This window comes from Schistocerca cancellata, chromosome 10, assembly GCF_023864275.1.
Source record: "Schistocerca cancellata isolate TAMUIC-IGC-003103 chromosome 10, iqSchCanc2.1, whole genome shotgun sequence".
In the NCBI taxonomy this organism is placed as follows: domain Eukaryota; kingdom Metazoa; phylum Arthropoda; class Insecta; order Orthoptera; family Acrididae; genus Schistocerca; species Schistocerca cancellata.
Window position 1 is genome coordinate 186,655,579 of NC_064635.1, and position 23,326 is coordinate 186,678,904.

Below are 23,326 nucleotides of genomic sequence, written 5' to 3' on the forward strand. Positions count from 1 at the left end.
TTAGACTCCGATGCACCACAGCTGGTTCACTGTATCCCTTCGACCATCGTATTGACGATGAAACACAGAAATTGCAATGGGAATCAATACAAAATTCTCAATACCGATTTATATTAACGAGAGTAACGTTTCGGGGAGTCAGTTTTTTGGCTCTTGCCTGGGGGCTCAGAGTTAGACTCCGATGCACCACAGCAGGTTTACTGTATCTCTTCCACGATCGTATTGAAGATGAAACGCAGAAATTGCATCGGGATTCAATACAAAATTCACAATACCGATTTATATTGACGAGACTAACGTTTCGGGCAGTCTGGTTCTTTGGTTCTTCCCTGGGGGCTCAGTGTTAGACTCCAATGCAGCAAAGCAGGTTCACTGAATCCCTTCGACCATCACATTGACGATGAAACACAGAAATTACATCGGGAATCAATACAAAATTTACAATGCCGATTTATATTGAGGAGAGTAACGTTTCGGGCAGTCTGGTTTTTTGGTTCTTCCCTGGGGGCTCAGTGTGAGACTCCGATGCAGCAAAGCAGGTTCACTGAATCCCTTCGACCATCACATTGACGATGAAACACAGAATTTACATCGGGAATCAATATAAAATTTACAACGCCGATTTATATTGACGAGAGTAACGTTTCGGGCGGTCTGGTTTTTTGGCTCTTCCCTGGGGGCTCAGTGTGAGACTCCGATGCAGCAAAGCAGGTTCACTGAATCCCTTCGACCATCACATTGACGATGAAACACAGAAATTACATCGGGAATCAATATAAAATTTACAACGCCGATTTATATTGACGAGAGTAACGTTTCGGGTAGGCTCCTTTTTGGCTCTTCCCTGAGGGATCAGTGTTAGACTCCGATGCACCACAGCAGGTTTACTGTATCCCTTCATAGATCATATTGTCGATGAAACACAGAAATTGCATCGGGAATCAATACAAAATTTACAATGCCGATTTATATTGACGAGAGTAACGTTTCGGGTAGGCTGCTTTTTGGCTCTTCCCTGAGGGATCAGTGTTAGACTCCGATGCAGCAAAGCAGGTTTACTGTATCCCTTCGACGATCATATTGAAGATGAAACACAGAAATTGCATCGGGAATCAATACAAAATACACAATACCGATTTATATTGACGAGAGTAACGTTTCGGGCAGTCTGGTTCTTTGGTTCTTCCCTGGGGGCTCAGTGTGAGACTCCGATGCAGCAAAGCAGGTTCACTGAATCCCTTAGCCCATCACATTGACGATGAGACACAGAAATTACATCGGGAAGCAATACAAAATTTACAATGCCGATTTATATTGACGAGAGTAACGTTTCGGGTAGGCTGTTTTTTGGCTCTTCCCTGAGGGATCAGTGTTAGACTCCGATGCACCACAGCAGGTTTACTGTATCCCTTCATCGATCATATTGAAGATGAAACAAAGAAATTTCATCGGGAATCAATACAAAATTCACAATACCGATTTATATTGACGAGAGTAACGTTTCGGGCAGTCTTGTTTTTTGGTTCTTCCCTGGGGGCTCAGAGTTAGACTCCGATGCAGCAAAGTAGGTTTACTGTATCCCTTCGACCATCATATTGACGATGAAACACAGAAATTGCATCCGGATTCAATACAAAATTTACAATGCCTATTTCTATTGACGAAAGTAACATTTCGGAGTGTCTGTTTTTTAACGCTTCCTTGGGGGCTCAGTGTTAGACTCCGATGCACCACAGCAGGTTCACTGTATCCCTTCGACCATCATATTGACGATGAAACACAGAAATTGCATCGGGAATCAATACAAAATTCACAATACCGATTTATATTGACGAGAGTAACGTTTCGGGGAGTCTGTTGTTTGCCTCTTCCCTGGGGGCTCAGTGTTAGACTCCGATGCACCACAGCAGGTTTACTGTATTCCTTCGAGCATCATATTGACGATGAAACACAGAAATTGCATCAGGATTCAATACAAAATTCACAATGCCGATTTGTATTGACCAGAGTAACGTTTCGGGGAATCTGTTTTTCGGGTCGTCCCTGGGGTCTCAGTGTTAGACGCCGATGCCCACAGCTGGTTTACTGAATTCCTTCGCCCATCATATTCACGATGAAACACAGAAATTGCGTTGGGAATCAATACAAAATTCCCAATACCGATTTATATTGACGAGAGTAACGTTTCGGGCAGTCTCGTTCTTTGGTTCTTCCCTGGGGGCTCAGTGTTAGACTCCGATGCAGCAAAGCTGGTTCACTGAATTCCTTCGACCATCACATTGACGATGAAATACAGAAATTACATCGGGAATCAATACAAAATTTACAATGCCGATTTATATTGAGGAGAGTAACGTTTCGGGTAGGCTGTTTTTTGGCTCTTCCATGAGGGATCAATGTTAGACTCCGATGCACCACAGCAGGTTTACTGTATTCCTTCGATGATCGTACTGAAGATGAACCACAGAAATTGCATCGGGAATCAATACAAAATTAACAATACCGATTTATATTGACGAGAGTAACGTTTCGGGTAGGCTGCTTTTTGGCTCTTCCCTGAGGGATCAGTGTTAGACTCCGATGCAGCAAAGCAGGTTCACTGTATCCCTTCGACGATCATATTGTAGATGAAACACAGAAATTGCATCGGGAATCAATACAAAATTAACAATACCGATTTATATTGACGAGAGTAACGTTTCGGGCAGTCTGGTTCTTTGGTTCTTCCCTGGGGGCTCAGTGTGAGACTCCGATGCAGCAAAGCAGGTTCACTGTATCCCTTCGACGATCATATTGAAGATGAAACACAGAAATTGCAATGGGAATCAATACAAAATTCCCAATACCGATTTATATTGACGAGAGTAACCTTTCGGGCAGTCTGGTTATTTGGTTCTTCCCTGGGGGCTCAGAGTTAGACTCCGATGCAGCAAAGAAGGTTTACTGTATCCCTTCGACCATCATATTGACGATGAAACACAGAAATTGCATCCGGATTCAATACAAAATTTACAATGCCTATTTATATTGACGAGAGTAACATTTCGGAGTGTCTGTTTTTTAACTCTTCCCTGGGGGCTCAGTGTTAGACTCCGATGCACCACAGCAGGTTCACTGTATACCTTCGACCATCATATTGGCGATCAAATACAGAAATTGCATCGGAAATCAATACAAAATTCACAATACCGATTTATATTGACGAGAGTAACGTTTCGGGTAGGCTGCTATTTGGCTCTTCCCTGAGGGATCAGTGTTATACTCCGATGCACCACAGCAGGTTTACTGTATCCCTTCATCGATCATATTGAAGATGAAACACAGAAATTGCATCGGGAATCAATAGAAAATTCACAATACCGATTTATATTGACGAGAGTAACGTTTCGGGTAGGCTCCTTTTTGGCTCTTCCCTGAGGGATCAGTGTTAGACTCCGATGCACCACAGCAGGTTTACTGTATCCCTTCATCGATCATATTGTAGATGAAACACAGAAATTGCATCGGGAATCAATACAAAATTCACAATACCGATTTATATTGACGAGAGTAACGTTTCGGGTAGGCTGTTTTTTGGCTCTTCCCTGAGGGATCAGTGTTAGACTCCGATGCACCACAGCAGGTTTACTGTATCCCTTCATCGATCATATTGAAGATGAAACACAGAAATTGCATCGGGAATCAATACAAACTTCACAATACCGATTTATATTGACGAGAGTAACGTTTCGGGCAGTCTGGTTTTTTGGTTCTTCCCTGAGGGCTCAGAGTTAGACTCCGATGCAGCAAAGCAGGTTTACTGTATCGCTTCGACCATCATATTGACGATAAAACACAGAAATTGCATCCGGATTCAATACAAAATTTACAATGCCTATTTATATTGACGAGAGTAACATTTCGGAGTGTCTGTTTTTTAACGCTTTCTTGGGGGCTCAGTGTTAGACTCCGATTCACCACAGCAGGTTCACTGTATCCCTTCGACCATCATATTGACGATGAAACACAGAAATTGCATCGGGAATCAATACAAAATTCACAATACCGATTTATATTGACGAGAGTAACGTTTCGGGTAGGCTGCTATTTGGCTCTTCCCTGAGGGATCAGTGTTATACTCCGATGCACCACAGCAGGTTTACTGTATCCCTTCATCGATCATATTGAAGATGAAACACAGAAATTGCATCGGGAATCAATACAAAATTCACAATACCGATTTATATTGACGAGAGTAACGTTTCGGGCAGTCTGGTTCTTTGGTTCTTCCCAGGGGGCTCAGTGTGAGACTCCGATGCAGCAAAGCAGGTTTACTGTATCCCTTCGACGATCATATTGAAGATGAAACACAGAAATTGCATCGGGAATCAATACAAAAATCACAATACCGATTTATATTGACGAGAGTAACGTTTCGGGCAGTCTCGTTCTATGGTTCTTCCCTGGGGGCTCAGTGTTAGACTCCGATGCAGCAAAGCAGGTTCACTGAATCCCTTCGACCATCACATTGACGATGAAACACAGAAATTACATCGGGAATCAATACAAAATTTACAATGCCGATTTTGAGGAGAGTAACGTTTCGGGTAGGCTGTTTTTGGCTCTTCCCTGAGGGATCAATGTTAGACTCCGATGCACCACAGCAGGTTTACTGTATTCCTTCGATGATTGTATTGAAGATGAAACACAGAAATTGCATCGGGAATCAATACAAAATTCACAATACCGATTTATATTGACGAGAGTAACGTTTCGGGTAGGCTGCTTTTTGGCTCTTCCCTGAGGGATCAGTGTTAGACTCCGATGCAGCAAAGCAGGTTTACTGTATCCCTTCGACGATCATATTGAAGATGAAACACTGAAATTGCATCGGGAATCAATACAAAATTAACAATAACGATTTATATTGACGAGAGTAACGTTTCGGGCAGTCTGGTTCTTTGGTTCTTCCCTGGGGGCTCAGTGTGAGGCTCCGATGCAGCAAAGCAGGTTTACTGTATCCCATCGACGATCATATTGAAGATGAAACACAGAAATTGCATCGGGAATCAATACAAAATTCACGATACCGATTTATATTGACGAGAGTAACGTTTCGGGCAGTCTGGTTCTTTGGTTCTTCCCAGGGGGCTCAGTGTGAGACTCCGATGCAGCAAAGCAGGTTTACTGTATCCCTTCGACGATCATATTGAAGATGAAACACAGAAATTGCATCGGGAATCAATACAAAATTCACAATACCGATTTATATTGACGAGAGTAACGTTTCGGGCAGTCTCGTTCTTTGGTACTTCCCTGGGGGCTCAGTGTTAGACTCCGATGCAGCAAAGCAGGTTCACTGCATCCCTTCGACCATCACATTGACGATGAAACACAGAAATTACATCGGGAATCAATACAAAATTTACTATGCCGATTTTGAGGAGAGTAACGTTTCGGGTAGGCTGTTTTTGGCTCTTCCCTGAGGGATCAATGTTAGACTCCGATGCACCACAGCAGGTTTACTGTATTCCTTCGATGATTGTATTGAAGATGAAACACAGAAATTGCATCGGGAATCAATACAAAATTCACAATACCGATTTATATTGACGAGAGTAACGTTTCGGGTAGGCTGCTCTTTGGCTCTTCCCTGAGGGATCAGTGTTAGACTCCGATGCAGCAAAGCAGGTTTACTGTATCCCTTCGACGATCATATTGAAGATGAAACACTGAAATTGCATCGGGAATCAATACAAAATTAACAATAACGATTTATATTGACGAGAGTAACGTTTCGGGCAGTCTGGTTCTTTGGTTCTTCCCTGGGGGCTCAGTGTGAGACTCCGATGCAGCAAAGCAGGTTTACTGTATCCCTTCGACGATCATATTGAAGATGAAACACAGAAATTGCATCGGGAATCAATACAAAATTCACGATACCGATTTATATTGACGAGAGTAACGTTTCGGGCAGTCTGGTTTTTTGGTACTTCCCTGCGGGCTAAGAGTTAGACTCCGGGCAGCAAAGCAGGTTTACTGTATCCCTTCGACCATCATATTGACGATGAAACACAGAAATTGCATCCGGATTCAATACAAAATTTACAATGCCTATTTATATTGACGAGAGTAACATTTCGGAGTGTCTGTTTTTTAACTCTTCCCTGGGGGCTCAGTGTTAGACTCCGATGCACCCCAGCATGTTCACTGTGTCCCTTCGACCATCTCATTGACGACGAAACACAGAAATTGCATCGGGAATCAATACAAAATTCACTATACCGATTTATATTGACGAGAGTAACGTTTCGGGGAGTCAGTTTTTTGGCTCTTCTCTGGGGGCTCAGTGTTAGACTCCGATGCACCACAGCAGGTTTACTGTATTCCTTCGATGATCATATTGAAGATGAAACACAGAAATTGCATCGGGAATCAATACAAAATTCACAATACCGATTTATATTGGCGAGAGTAACGTTTCGGGCAGTCTGGTTCTTTGGTTCTTCCCTGGGGGCTCAGTGTTAGACTCCGATGCAGCAAAGCAGGTTCACTGAATTCCTTCGACCATCACATTGACGATGAAACACAGAAATTACATCGGGAATCAATACAAAATTTACAATGCCGATTTATATTGAGGAGAGTAACGTTTCGGGTGGGCTGCTCTTTGGCTCTTCCCTGAGGGATCAGTGTTAGACTCCGATGCAGCAAAGCAGGTTTACTGTATCCCTTCGACGATCATATTGAAGATGAAACACAGAAATTGCATCGGGAATCAATACAAAATTCACAATACCGATTTATATTGGCGAGAGTAACGTTTCGGGCAGTCTGGTTCTTTGGTTCTTCCCTGGGGGCTCAGTGTTAGACTCCGATGCAGCAAAGCAGGTTCACTGAATTCCTTCGACCATCACATTGACGATGAAACACAGAAATTACATCGGGAATCAATACAAAATTTACAATGCCGATTTATATTGACGAGAGTAACGTTTCGGGTAGGCTGTTTTTTGGCTCTTCCCTGAGGGATCAATGTTAGACTCCTATGCACCACAGCAGGTTTACTGTATCGATTCGATGATCGTATTGAAGATGAAACACAGAAATTGCATCGGGAATCAATACAAAATTCACAATACCGATTTATATTGACGAGAGTAACGTTTCGGGTAGGCTGCTTTTTGGCTCTTCCCTGAGGGATCAATGTTAGACTCCGATGCACCACAGCAGGTTTACTGTATCCCTTTGTCGATCATATTGAAGATGAAACACAGAAATTGCATCGGGAATCAATACAAAAGTCACAATACCGATTTATATTGACGAGAGTAACGTTTCGGGCAGTCTGGTTCTTTGGTTCTTCCCTGGGGGCTCAGTGTGAGACTCCGATGCAGCAAAGCAGGTTTACTGTATCCCTTCGATGATCGTATTGAAGATGAAACACAGAAATTGCATCGGGAATCAATACAAAATTCACAATACCGATTTATATTGACGAGAGTAACGTTTCGGGTAGGCTGCTTTTTGGCTCTTCCCTGAGGGATCAGTGTTAGACTCCGATGCAGCAAAGCAGGTTTACTGTATCCCTTCGACGATCATGTTGAAGATGAAACACAGAAATTGCATCGGGAATCAATACAAAATTCACAATACCGATATATATTGACGAGAGTAACGTTTCGGGTAGGCTGCTTTTTGGCTCTTCCCTGAGGGATCAGTGTTAGACTCCGATGCAGCAAAGCAGGTTTACTGTATCCCTTCGACGATCATGTTGAAGATAAAACACAGAAATTGCATCGTGAATCAATACAAAAGTCACAATACCGATTTATATTGACGAGAGTAACGTTTCGGGCAGTCTGGTTCTTTGGTTCTTCCCTGGGGGCTTAGTGTGAGACTCCAATGCAGCAAAGCAGGTTTACTGTATCCCTTCGATGATCGTATTGAAGATGAAACACAGAAATTGCATCGGGAATCAATACAAAATTCACAATACCGATTTATATTCACGAGAGTAACGTTTCGGGTAGGCTGCTTTTTGGCTCTTCCCTGAGGGATCAGTGTTAGACTCCGATGCAGCAAAGCAGGTTTACTGTATCCCTTCGATGATCGTATTGAAGGTGAAACACAGAAATTGCATCGGGAATCAATACAAAATTCACAATACCGATTTATATTGACGAGAGTAACGTTTCGGGGAGTCAGTTTTTTTGCTCTTCCCTGGGGGCTCAGTGTTAGACTCCGATGCACCACAGCAGGTTTACTGTATTCCTTCGAGCATCATATTGACGATGAAACACAGAAATAGCATCTGGATTCAATACAAAATTCACAATGCCGATTTGTATTGACCAGAGTAACGTTTCGGGGAATCTGTTTTTCGGGTCGTCCCTGGGGGCTCAGTGTTAGACGCCCATGCCCACAGCTGGTTTACTGAATCCCTTCGCCCATCATATTGACGATGAAACACATAAATTGCAATGGGAATCAATACAAAATTCACAATACCGATTTATATTGACGAGAGTAACGTTTCGGGTAGTCTGTTTTTTGGCTCTTCCCTGGGGCTCAGTGTTAGACTCCGATGCATCACAGCAGGTTTACTGTATCCCTTCAACCATCACATTGACGATGAAACACAGAAATAGCATCCGGATTCAATACAAGACTCGCAATGCAGATTTATATTGACGAGAGTAACGTTTCGGGGAGTCTCTTCCTTGGCTCTTCCCTGGGGGCTCAGTGTTAGACTCCGATGCAGCAAAGCAGGTTTACTGTATTCCTTCGACGATCATATTGTAGATGAAACACAGAAATTGCATCCGGATTCAGTACAAAATTCGCAATGCCGAATTATATTGACGAGAGTAACGTTTCGGGGAGTCTGTTTTTTGGCCTTTCCCTGGGGGCTCAGTGTAAGAATAAGATGCACCACAGCAGGTTTACTCTAACCCTTCGACCATCACATTGACGATGAGACACAAAATTGCATCGGGAATCAAAACAAAATTCACATTGCAGATTTCTGTCCACAGGAGTACTGTTTCGAAGAGTATGTACTTTGTCTCTTCCCTGGGGGCCCAGTGTTACACTCCGATACACCACAGCAGGTTTACTGTTACCCTTCGACCATCACATTGACGACGAAACACAGAAATTGCATCCGGATTCAATACAACATTCACAATGCCGATTTATAATGACGAGAGTACGTATCGGGGAGTCTGTCTTTTGGCTCTTCCCTGGGGGCTCAGTGTTAGATTCCGATGCACCACAGCAGTTTTACTGTTACCCTTCGACCATCACATTGACGATGATACACAGAAAATGCATCCGGATTCAATACAAAATTCACAATGCTGATTTATATTGGCGAAAGTAACGTTTCGTGGAGTCTGTTTTTCGGCTCTTCCCTGGGGGCTCAGTGTTAGACTCCAATGCACAACAGCAGGTTTACTGTAACACTCCGACCATCACATTGACGATGAAACACAGAAATTGCATCCGGATTCAATACAAAATTCACAATGCCGATTTATATTGACGAGAGTAACGTCTCGGGGAGTCTGTCTCTTTCTCTCTTCGCTTGGGGCTCAGTGTTAGACTCCGATTCACCACAGCAGGTTTACTGTTACGCTTCGACCATCACATGATGATGAAACACAGAAATTGCATCCGCATTCAATACAAAATTCGCAATGCCGAGTTATATTGACGAGAGTAACGTTTCGGGGAGTCTCTTTTTTGGCTCTTCCCTGGGGAATCAGTGTTAGACACCGATGCACCACAACAGGTTTACTGTTACCCTTCGACCATCACATTGACGATGAAACACAGAAATTGCATCCGGATTCAATACAAAACTCGCAATGCCGATTTATATTGACGAGAGTAACTTTTCGGGATTCTGTCTTTTATCTCCTCTTTGGGAGATCAGTGTTAGACTCCGATGCACCACAGCAGTTTTACTGTTACCCTTCGACCATCACATTGACGATGATACACAGAAATTGCATCCGGATTCAATACAAAATTCGCAATGCCGATTTATATTGACGAGAGTAACTTTCCGGGGAGATTGTTTTTTGGCTCTTCCCCGGGGGCTCAGTGTTAGACTCCGATGCACCACAGCAGGTTTACTGTAGCCCTTCGACCATCACATTGACGATGAAACACAGAAATTGCATCGGCAATCAATACAAAATTCACAATGCCGATTTCTGTCCACAGGAGTACTGTTTCGAAGAGTATGTACTTTGGCTCTATCCTGGGGGCCCAGTGTCGGACTCCGATGCACCACAGCAGGTTTACTGTTACACTTCGACCATCTTATTGACGATGAAACACAGAAATTGCATCCGGATTCATTACAAAATTCGGAATGCCGATTTATATTGACGAGAGTAACGTTTCGGGGAGTCTGTCTTTTGGCTCTTCTTTGGGAGCTCAGTGTTGGACTCCGATGCACCACAGCAGCTTTACTCTAACCCTACGACCATCACATTGACGATGAAACACAAAATTGCATCGGGAATCAATACAAAATTCACAATGCAGATTTCTGTCCACAGGAGTACCGTTTCGAACAGTATGTACTTTGTCTCTTCCCTATGGGCCCAGTGTTAGTCCCCGATGCACCACAGCAGGTTTACTGTTACGCTTCCACCATCACATTGACGACGAAACAAAGAAATTGCATCAGGTTTCAATACAAAATTCTCAATGCTGATTTATATTGACGTGAGTAACGTTTCTGGTAGTCTGTCTTTTGGGTTTTCCCTGGGGGCTCAGTGTTAGACTCCGATGCACCACAGCAGATTTACTGTTACTCTTCGACCATCACATTGACGATGAAACACATTAATTGCAACCGGTATCAATACAAAACTCGCAATGCCGATTTATATTGACGAGAGTAACTTTTCGGAAGTCTGTCTTGTAGCTGATCTTTGGGAGCTCAGTGTTAAACTCCGATGCACCACGGCAGGTTTACTGTTACCCTTCGACCATCACATTGACGATGCAACACAGAAATTGCATCAGGATTTAATACAAAATACGTAATGCCGATTTAAATTGATGAGAGTAACGTTTCGCGGAGTCTGTTCTTTGGCCTATCCCTGGGGGCTCCGTGTAAGACTAAGATGCACCACAGCAGGTTTACTCTAACCCTTCTACCTTCATATTCACGTTGAAACACAAAATTGCATCGGCAATCAATACAAAATTCTCAATGTCGATTTCTGTCCACAGGAGTACCTTTTCGAAGAGAATGTACTTTGTCTCTTCCCTGGGGGCCCAGTGTTAGACTCTGATGCACCACAGCAGGTTTACTGTAACCCTTCAACCATCACATTGACGATGAAACACAGAAATAGCATCCGGATTCAATACAAGACTCGCAATGCAGATTTATATTGACGAGAGTAACGTTTCGGGGAGTCTGTTCCTTGTCTCTTCCCCGGGGGCTCAGTGATAGACTCCGATGCACCACAGCAGGTTCACTGTTGCCCTTCGACCATCACATTGACGATGAAACACAGAAATTGCATTGGCAATCAATACAAAATTCACAATGCTGATTTCTGTCCACAGGAGTACCGTTTCTAAGAGTATGTACTTTGGCTCGTCCCTGGGGGCCCAGTGTCGGACTCCGATGCACCACAGCACGTTTACTGTTATACTTTGACCATCACATTGACGATGAAACACAGAAATTGCATCCGCATTCAATACAAAATTCTCAATGCCGATTTATATTGACGATAGTAACTTTTCGGTGAGTCTGTCCTTTGGCTCTTCCCTGGGGACTCAGTGTTAGATTCCGATGCACCACAGGAGGTTTACTGTTACCCTTCGACCATCACATTGACGATTAAACAAAAATATTGCATCGGGAATCAATACAAAATTCACAATGCAGATTTCTGTCCACAGGAGTACCGTTTCGAAGAGTATGTACTTTGTCTCTTCCCTATGGGCCCAGTGATAGACCCCGATTCACCACAGCAGGTTTACTGTTACCCTTCGACCATCACATTGACGATGAAACAAAGAAAATGCATCAGGATTCAATACAAAATTCGCAATGCCGATTTATATTGACGAGAGTAACGTTTCTGGTAGTCTGTCTTTTGGCTCTTCCCTGGGGTCTCAGTGTTAGACTCCGATGCACCACAGCAGGTTTACTGTTACCCTTCGACCATCACATTGACGATGAAAGTCATTAATTGCATCCGGAATCAATACAAAATTCGCAATGCCGATTTATATTGACGAGAGTAACTTTTCGGGGGTCTGTCTTTTAGCTCTTCTTTGGGAGCTCAGTGTTAGACTCCGATGCACCACGGCAGGTGTACTGTTACCCTTCGACCATCACATTGACGATAAAACACAGAAATTGCATCCGGATTTAATACAAAATACGCAATGCCGATTTAAATTGACGAGAGTAACGTTTCGGGGAGTCTGTTCTTTGGCCTTTCCCTGGGGGCTCAGTGTAAGACTAAGATGCACCACAGCAGGTTTACTCTAACCCTTCGGCCATCACATTCACGATGAAACACAAAATTGCATCGGCAATCAATACAAAATTCTCATGCGGATTTCTGTCCATAGGAGTACCTTTTCGAAGAGTATGTACTTTGTCTCTTCCCTGGGGGCCCAGCGTTAGACTCCGATTCACCACAGCAGGTTTACTGTAACCCTTCGACCATCACATTGAAGATGAAACACAGAAATTGCATCGGCAATCAATACAAAATTCACAAAGCCGATTTCTGTCTACAGGAGTACCTTTTCGATTAGTATGTACTTTGGCTCTTCCCTGGGGCCCAGTGTTAGACTCCGATGCACCACAGCAGGTTTACTGTTACCCTTCGACCATCACATTGACGATGAAACACAGAAATTGCACCCGGATTCAATACAAAATTCTCAATGCCGATTTATATTGACGATAGTAACGTTTCGGGGAGTCTGTCCTTTGGCTCTTCCCTGGGGACTCAGTGTTAGACTCCGATGCACCACAGGAGGTTTACTGTTACCCTTCGACCATCACATTGACGATGAAAGTCATTAATTGCATCCGGAATCAATACAAAATTCGCAATGTCGATTTATATTGACGAGAGTAACTTTTCGGGGGTCTGTCTTTTAGCTCTTCTTTGGGAGCTCAGTGTTAGACTCCGATGCACCACGGCAGGTTTACTGTTACCCTTCGACCATCACATTGACGATAAAACACATAAATTGCATCCGGATTTAATACAAAATACGCAATGCCGATTTAAATTGACGAGAGTAACGTTTCGGGGAGTCTGTTTTTTGGCTCTTCCCTGGGGGCTCAGTGTTAGACTCCAATGCACCACAGCAGGTTTACTGTAACCCTTCGACCATCACATTGACGATGAAACACAGAAATTGCATCCGGATTCAATACAAAATTCGCAATGATGATTTATATTGAAGAGAGTAACGTTTCGGGGAGACTGTCTTTTGCCTCTTCTTTAGGATCTCAGTGTTAGACTCCGATGCACCACGGCAGGTTTACTGTTACCCTTCGAGAATCACATTGACGATGAAACACAGAAACTGCATCCAGATTTAATACAAAATACGCAATGCCGATTTAAATTGACGAGAGTAACGTTCTACATCTACATCTACATCCATACTCCGCAAGCCACCTGACGGCGTGTGGCGGAAGGTACCTTTAGTACCTCTATCGGTTCTCCCTTCTATTCCAGTCTCGTATTGTTCGTGGAAAGAAGGATTATCGGTATGCCTCTGTGTGGGCTCTAATCTCTCTGATTTTATCCTCATGGTCTCTTCGCGAGATATACGTAGGAGGGTGCAATATACTGCTTGACTCTTCGGTGAAGGTATGTTATCGAAACTTTGACAAAAGCCCGTACCGAGCTACTGAGCGTCTCTCCTGCAGAGTCTTCCACTGGAGTTTATCTATCATCTCCGTAACGCTTTCGCGATTACTAAATGATCCTGTAACGAAGCGCGCTGCTCTCCGTTGGATCTTCTCTATGTCTTGTATCAACCCTATCTGGTACGGATCCCACACTGCTGAGCAGTATTCAAGCAGTGGGCGAACAAGCGTACTGTAACCTACTTTTTTTGTTTTCGGATTGCATTTCCTTAGGATTCTTCCAATGAATCTCAGTCTGGCATCTGCTTTACCGACAATCAACATTATATGATCATTCCATTTTAAATCACTCCTAATGCGTACTCCCAGATAATTTATGGTATTAACTGCTTCCAGTTGCTGACCTGCTATTTTGTAGCTAAATGATAAAGGATCTATCTTTCTGTGTATTCGCAGCACATTACACTTGTCTACATTGAGATTCAGTTGCCATTCCCTGCACCATGCGTCAATTCGCTGCAGATCCTCCTGCATTTCAGTACAATTTTCCATTGTTACAACCTCTCGATACACCACAGCATCATCTGCAAAAAGCCTCAGTGAACTTCCGATGTCATCCACCAGGTCATTTATGTATATTGTGAATAGCAACGGTCCTATGACACTCCCCTGCGGCACACCTGAAATTACTCTTACTTCGGAAGACTTCTCTCCATTGAGAATAACATGCTGCGTCCTGTTATCTAGGAACTCCTCAATCCAATCACACAATTGGTCTGATAGTCCATATGCTCTTACTTTGTTCATTAAACGACTGTGGGGAACTGTATCGAACGCCTTGCGGAAGTCAAGAAACACGGCATCTACCTGTGAACCCGTGTCTATGGCCCTCTGAGTCTCGTGGACGAATAGCGCGAGCTGGGTTTCACATGACCATCTTTTTCGAAACCCATGCTGATTCCTACAGAGTAGATTTCTAGTCTCCAGAAAAGTCATTATACTCGAACACAATACGTGTTCCAAAATTCTACAACTGATCGACGTTAGAGATATAGGTCTATAGTTCTGCACATCTGTTCGACGTCCCTTCTTGAAAACGGGGATGACCTGTGCCCTTTTCCAATCCTTTGGAACGCTACGCTCTTCTAGAGACCTACGGTACACCGCTGCAAGAAGGGGGGCAAGTTCCTTCGCGTACTCTGTGTAAAATTGAACTGGTATCCCATCAGGTCCAGAGGCCTTTCCTCTTTTGAGCGATTTTAATTGTTTCTCTATCCCTCTGTCGTCTATTTCGATATCTACCATTTTGTCATCTGTGCGACAATCTAGAGAAGGAACTACAGTGCAATCTTCCTCTGTGAAACAACTTTGGAAAAAGACATTTAGTATCTCGGCCTTTAGTCTGTCATCCTCTGTTTCAGTACCATTTTGGTCACAGAGTGTCTGGACATTTTGTTTTGATCCACCTACCGCTTTGACATCAGACCAAAATTTCTTAGGATTTTCTGCCAAGTCAGTACATAGAATTTTACTTTCGAATTCATTGAACGCCTCTCGCATAGCTCTCTTCACACTACATTTCGCTTCGCGTAATTTTTGTTTGTCTGCAAGGCTTTGGCTATGATTATGTTTGCTGTGAAGTTCCCTTTGCTTACGCAGCAGTTTTCTAACTCGGTTGTTGAACCACGGTGGCTCTTTTCCATCTCTTACGATCTTGCTTGGCACATACTCATCTAACGCATATTGTACGATGGTTTTGAACTTTGTCCACTGATCCTCAACACTATCAGTACTTGAGACAAAACTTTTGTGTTGAGCCAACAGGTACTCTGAAATCTGCTTTTTGTCACTTTTTCTAAACAGAAAAATCTTCCTACCCTTTTTAATATTCCTATTTACGGCTGAAATCATCGATGCCGTAACCGCTTTATGATCACTGATTCCCTGTTCTGCGTTAACTTTTTCAAATAGTTCGGGTCTGTTTGTCACCAGAAGGTCTAATATGTTATCGCCACGAGTCGGTTCTCTGTTTAACTGCTCAAGGTAGTTTTCAGATAAAGCACTTAAAAAAATTTCACTGGATTCTTTGTCCCTGCCACCCGTTATGAACGTCTGAGTCTCCCAGTCTATATCCGGCAAATTAAAATCACCACCCAGAACTATAACATGGTGGGGAAATCTACTCGAAATATTTTCCAAATTATCCTTCAGGTGCTCAGCCACAACAGCTGCTGAGCCAGGGGGCCTATAGAGACATCCAATTACCATGTCTGAGCCTGCTTTAACCGCGACCTTCACCCAAATCATTTCACATTTCGGATCTCCGTCAATTTCCTTCGATACTATTGCACTTCTTACCGCTATAAACACGCCTCCCCCTTCACTGTTCAGCCTGTCTCTGCGGTATACATTCCAATCTGAGTTTAGGATTTCGTTACTGTTTACGTCTGGTTTCAGCCAACTTTCTGTCCCTAGTACTATATGGGCGTTGTGATCGTTTATTAATGAGAGCAGTTCTGGGACCTTTCTATAGACGCTCCTGCAGTTTACTATTAGCACATTAATATTGTTATTCCCTGTTGCATTTTGCCTACTCCTATCTTGCCGCGTCTCAGGAGGCGTCTTGTCGGGCCTAGGGAGGGGATTCTCTAACCTAAAAAACCCCCATGTGCACTCCACACGTACTCCGCTACCCTTGTAGGCGCTTCCGGCGTGTAGTGCACGCCTGACCTATTCAGGGGGACCCTACATTTCTCCACCCGATAGCGGAGATCGAGAAATTTGCACCCCAGATCTCCGCAGAATCGTCTGAGCCTCTGGTTTAAGCCTTCCACTCGGCTCCAAACCAGAGGACCGCGATCGGTTCTGGGAACGATACTACAAATAGTTAGCTCTGATTCCACCCCGCGAGCGAGGCTTTCCGCCTTCACCAATTCCGCCAACCTAGTGTACGAACTGAGGATGACCTCAGAACCCAGACGGCAGGAGACATTGGTGCCGACATGAGCAACAATTTGCAGTCGGGTGCACCCAGTGCTCTCTATCGCCGCCGGTAGGGCCTCCTCCACATCTCGGATGAGACCCCCCGGCAAGCAGACAGAGTGAACACTGGCCTTCTTCCCCGACCTTCTCGTTTTGGGGAGTCTGTTCTTTGGCCTTTCCCTGGGGGCTCAGTGTAAGACTATGATGCACCACAGCAGGTTTACTCTAACCCTTCGACCATCACATTGACGATGAAACACAAAAGTGCATCGGGAATCAATACAAAATTCACAATGCAGATTTCTGTCCACAGGAGAACCGTTTCGAAGAGTATGTACTTCGTCTCTTCACTGGGGGCCCAGTTTTACACTCCGATACACCACAGCAAGATTACTGTTACCCTTCGACCATCACATTGACGACGAAACACAGAAATTGCATCCGGATTCAATACAAAATTCACAATGCCGATTTATATTGACGAAAGTAACGTTTCGGGGAGTCTGTTTTTTGGCTCTTCCCTGGGGGCTCAGTGTTAGACTCCAATGCACCACAGCAGGTTTACTGTAACCCTTCGACCATCACATTGACGATGAAACACAAAAATTGCATCCGGATTCAATACAAAATTCCCAATGCCGATTTATATTGACGAGAGTAACGGTTCGGAGAGACTATCTTTTGGCTCTTCCCTGGTGGCTCAGTGTTAGACTCCGATAAACCACAGCAGATTTATTGTTACCCTTCGACCATCAGATTGACGATGAAACACAGAAATTGAATCTGGATTCAATACAAAATTGGCAATGCCGATTTATATTGACGAGAGAAACTTTTCGGGGAGTCTGTTCTTTGGCTCTTCCCTGGGGGCTCAGTGTTAGACTCCGATGCACCACAACAGGTTTACTGTTACACTTCGAGCATCACATTGAAGATGAAACACAGAAATTGCATCCGGATTCAATACAAAATTCGATATGCCGATTTATATTGACGAGAGTAACGTTTCGGGGAGACTGTCTTTTGGCTCTTTTCTGGGGGTTTAATGTTAGACTCCGATGCACCACAGCAGGTTTACTGTTACCCTTCGACCATCACATTGACGATGAAACACAGAAATTGCATCCGGATTCAATACAAAATTGGCAATGCCGATTTATATTGACGAGAGAATTCTGTCGGGGTATCTGTATTTTGGCTCTTCCCTGGAGGCGCAGTGTTAGACTCCAATGCACCACAGCAGGTTTACTGTTACCCTTCGACCATCACATTGACGATGAAACACAGAAATTGTATCCGGATTCAATACAAAATTGGCAATGCCGATTTATATTGACGAGAGAAACGTTTCGGGGAGTCTGTTCTTTGGCTCTTCCTTGGGGGCTCAGTGTTAGACTCCGATGCACCACAGCCGGTTTACTGTAGCCCATCAACCATCACATTGACGATGAAACACAGAAATTGCATCGGCAAACAATACAAAATTCACAATGCCGATTTCTGTCCACAGGAGTACCGATTCGAAGAGTATGTACTTTGGCTCTTCCCTGCGGGCCCAGTGTCAGACTCCGATGCACCACAGCAGGTTTACTATTACACTTCGACCATCACATTGACGATGAAACACAAAATTGCATCCGGATTCAATACAAAATTCGCAATGCCGAATTATATTGACGAGAGTAACGTTTCGGGGAGTCTGTCTTTTGGTTCTTCCCTGGGGGCTTAGTGTTAGACTCCGATGCTGCACAGCAGGTTTACTGTTACCCTTCGACCATCACATTGACGATGAAACACTAAAATTGCATCCGGATTAGATACAAAACTCGCAATGCCGATTTATATTGACGAGAGTAACTTTTCGGGGAGTCTGTCTTTTGGCTCTTCTTTGGGAGCTCAGTGTTAGACTCCGATGCAACACGGCAGGTTTACTCTTACCCGTCTACCATCACATTGACGATGAAACAAAGAAATTGCATCCGGATTCAATACAAAATTCGTAATGCCGATTTATATTGACGACAGTAACGTTTCTGGTAGTCTGTACTTTGGCTCTTCCCTGGGCGCTCAGTGTTAGACTCCGATGCATCACAGCAGGTTTACTGTTACCCTTCGACCATCACATTGACGATGAAACATAGATATTGCATCCGGATTCAATACAAAAGTCGCAATGCCGATTTATATTGACGAGAGATACGTTTTGGGGAATCTGTTTTTTGGCTCTTCCCTAAGGGCTCAGAACTAGACTCCGATGCACCACAGCAGGTTTACTGTAACTCTTCGACCATCACATTGACGATGTGACACAGAAATTGATCGGGAATCAATACAAAATTCACAATGCCGATTTCAGTCCACAGGTATACCGTTTCGAAGAGTATGTAATTTGGCTCTTCCCTGGGGGCCCAGTGTTAGACTCCGATGCACCACAACAGGTTTACCGTCTCCCTTCGACCATCACATTGACGATGAAAAACAGAAATTGCATCCGGATACAATTAAAAATTTCGCAATGCCGATTTATATTGAGGAGAGTAACGTTTCGGGGAGTCTGTTTTTTGGCTTGTCCCTGGGGGCTCAGTGGTAGCTCCGATGCACCACAGCAGGTTTACTGTTACACTTCGACTATCACATTGACGAAGGAAACACAATTATTGCATCCGGATTCAATACAATATTCGCAATGATGATTTATATTGTCGAGAGAAACGTTTCGGGGACTCTGTTCTTTGGCTCTTCCCTGGGGGCTCAGAGTTAGACTACGATGCATCACAGCAGGTTTACTGTTACCCTTCGACCATCACATTGACGATGAAACACAGAAACTGCATCCGGATTCAAAACAAAATTGGCAATGCCGATTTATATTGACGAGAGAAACGTTTCGGGGAGTCTGTTCTATGGCTCCTCTCTGTGGGTCAGTGTTAGATTCCGATGCACTACAGCAGGTTTACTGTTACCATCACATTGACGATGAAACAAAGAAATTGCATACGGAATCAATACAAAATTCGCAATGTCGATTTATGTTGACGAGAGTAACGTTTCTGGTAGTCTTGCTTTGGCTCTTCCCTGGGGGCTCAGTGTAAGACTCCGATGCTCCACAGCAGGTTTACTATTACACTTCGTCCATCACATTCGCGACGAAACACAGAAATTGCATCCGGATTCAATACAAAAATCACAATGCCGATTTATATTGACTCGAGTAACGTTTCGGGGAGTCTGTTTTTTGGCTCTTCCCTGGGGGCTCAGTGTTAGACTCCGATGCAACACAGCAGGTTTACTGTAACCCTTCGACCATCACATTGAAGATGAAACACAGAATTTGTATCCGGATTCAATACAAAATTCGCAATCCCAATTTATATTGACGTGAGTAACTTTTCGGGGAGACTATCATTTGGCGCTTCCCCGGGGGCTCAGTGCTAGACTCCGATGTACCACAGCAGGTTTACTGTAGCCCATCGACCATCACATTGACGATGAAACACAGAAATTGCATCGGCAATCAATACAAAATTCACAATGCCGATTTCTGACTACAGCAGTACCGTTTCGAAGAGTATGTACTTTGGCTCTTCCCTGCGGACCCAGTGTCAGACTCTGATGCACCACAGCAGGTTTACTGTTACCCTTCGACCATCACATTGACGATGAAACACAGAAATTGCATCCGGATTCAATACAAAATTCGATATGCCGTTTTATATTGACGAGAGTAACGTTTCGGGGAGTCTGTCTTTTGGCTAATTTCTGGGGGATCAGTGTTAGACTCCGATGCACCACAGCAGGTTTACTGTTATCCTTCGACCATCACATTGAAGATAAAACACAGAAATTGCATCCGGATTCAATACAAAATTGGCACTGCCGATTGATATTGACGAGAGAAACCTTTCGGGGTGTCTGTTTTTTGGCTCTTCCCTGGGGGCTCAGTGATAGGCTCCGATGCACCACAGGAGGTTTACTGTTACCCTTCGACCATCACATTGACGATGAAACACAGAAATTGCATCCGGATTTAATACAAAATACGCAATGACGATTTAAATTGACGAGAGTAACGTTTCTTGGAGTCTGTTCTTTGGCCTTTCCCTGAGGGCTCAGTGTAAGACTAAGATGCACCACAGCTGGTTTACTCTAACCCTTCGACCATCACATTCACGATGAAACACAAAATTGCATCGGCAATCAATACAAAATCTCAATGCCGATTTCTGTGCACAGGAGTACCTTTTCGATTAGTATGTACTTTGGCTCTTCCCTGCGGCCCAGTGTTAGATTCCGATGCACCACAGCAGGTTTACTGTTACCCTTTGACCATCACATTGACGTTGAAACACAGAAATTGCATCCGGATTCAATACAAAATTCTCAATGCCGATTTATACTGAGGATAGTAACGTTTCGGGGAGTCTGTCCTTTGGCTCTTCCCTGGCGACTCAGTGTTAGACTCCGATGCACCACAGGAGGTTTACTGTTACACTTTGACCATCACATTGACGTTGAAACACAGAAATTGCATCCGGATTCAATACAAAATTCTCAATGCCGATTTATACTGAGGATAGTAACGTTTCGGGGAGTCTGTCCTTTGGCTCTTCCCTGGGGACTCAGTGTTAGACTCCGATGCACCACAGCAGGTTTTAGTGTTTCCCTTCGACCATCACATTGACGATGAAACAAAGATATTGCATCCGGAATCAATACAAAATTCGCAATGTCGAATTATGTTGACGAGAGTAACGTTTCTGGTAGTCTTTCTTTGGCTCTTCCCTGGGGGCTCAGTGTTAGACTCCGATGCACCACAGCAGGTTTACTATTACACTTCGTCCATCACATTCGCGACGAAACACAGAAATTGCATCCCGATTCAACACAAAATTCACAATGCCGATTTATATTGACGAGAGTAACATTTCGGGGAGTCTGTCTTTTGGCTCTTCCCTGGGGCTCAGTGTTAGACTCCGATGCACCACAACAGGTTTACTGTAACCCTTCGACCATCACATTTACGATGAAACACAGAAATTGCATCCGGATTCAATACTAAATTCGCAATGCCAATTTATATTGACGTGAGTAACGGTTCGGAGAGACTATCTTTTGGCTCTTCCCTGGTGGCTCAGTGTTAGACTCCGATAAACCACAGCAGATTTATTGTTACCCTTCGAACATCAGATTGACGATGAAACACCGAAATTGAATCTGGATTCAATACAAAATTGGCAATGCCGATTTATATTGACGAGAGAAACTTTTCGGGGAGTCTGTACTTTGGCTCTTCCCTGGGGGCTCAGTGTTAGACTCCGATGCACCACAACAGGTTTACTGTTACACTTCGAGCATCACATTGAAGATGAAACACAGAAATTGCATCCGGATTCAATACAAAATTCGATATGCGGATTTATATTGACGAGAGTAACGTTTCGGGGAGTCTGTCTTTTGGCTCTTTTCTGGGGGTTTAATGTTAGACTCCGATGCACCACAGCAGGTTTACTGTTACCCTTCGACCATCACATTGACGATGAAACACAGAAATTGCATCCGGATTCAATACAAAATTGGCAATGCCGATTTATATTGACGAAAGAATCCTGTCGGGGTATCTGTTTTTTGGCTCTTCCCTGGAGGCGCAGTGTTAGACTCCAATGCACCACTGCAGGTTTACTGTTACCCTTCGACCATCACATTGACGATGAAACACAGAAATTGTATCCGGATTCAATACAAAATTGGCAATGCCGATTTATATTGACGAGAGAAAAGTTTCGGGGTGTCTGTTCTTTGGCTCTTCCCTGGGGGCTCAGTGTTAGACTCCTATGCACCACAGCCGGTTTACTGTAGCTCATCGACCATCAAATTGACGATGAAACACAGAAATTGCGTCGGCAAACAATACAAAATTCACAATGCCGATTTCTGTCCACAGGAGTACCGATTCGAAGAGTATGTACTATGGCTCTTCCCTGCGGGCCCAGTGTCAGCCTCCGATGCACCACAGCAGGTTTACTATTACACTTCGACCATCACATTGACGATGAAACACAAAATTGCATCCGGATTCAATACAAAATTCGCAATGCCGATTTATATTGACGAGAGTAACTTTTCGGGGAGTCTGCCTTTTGGCTCTTCTTTGGGAGCTCAGTGTTAGACTCCGATGCAACACGGCAGGTTTACTCTTACCCGTCTACCATCACATTGACGATGAAACAAAGAAATTGCATCCGGATTCAATATAAAATTCGCAATGCCGATTTATATTGACGAGAGTAACGTTTCGGGGAGTCTTTCTTTTGGCTCTTCCCTGGGGGCTGAGTGTTAGACTCCGATGCACCACAGCAGGTTCACTGTAACCCTTCGGCCATCACATTGACGATGAAGAACAGAAATTGCATCCGGATTCAATACAAAATCACAATGCCGATTTATATTGACGAGAGTAACGTTACGGGGAGTCTGTCATTT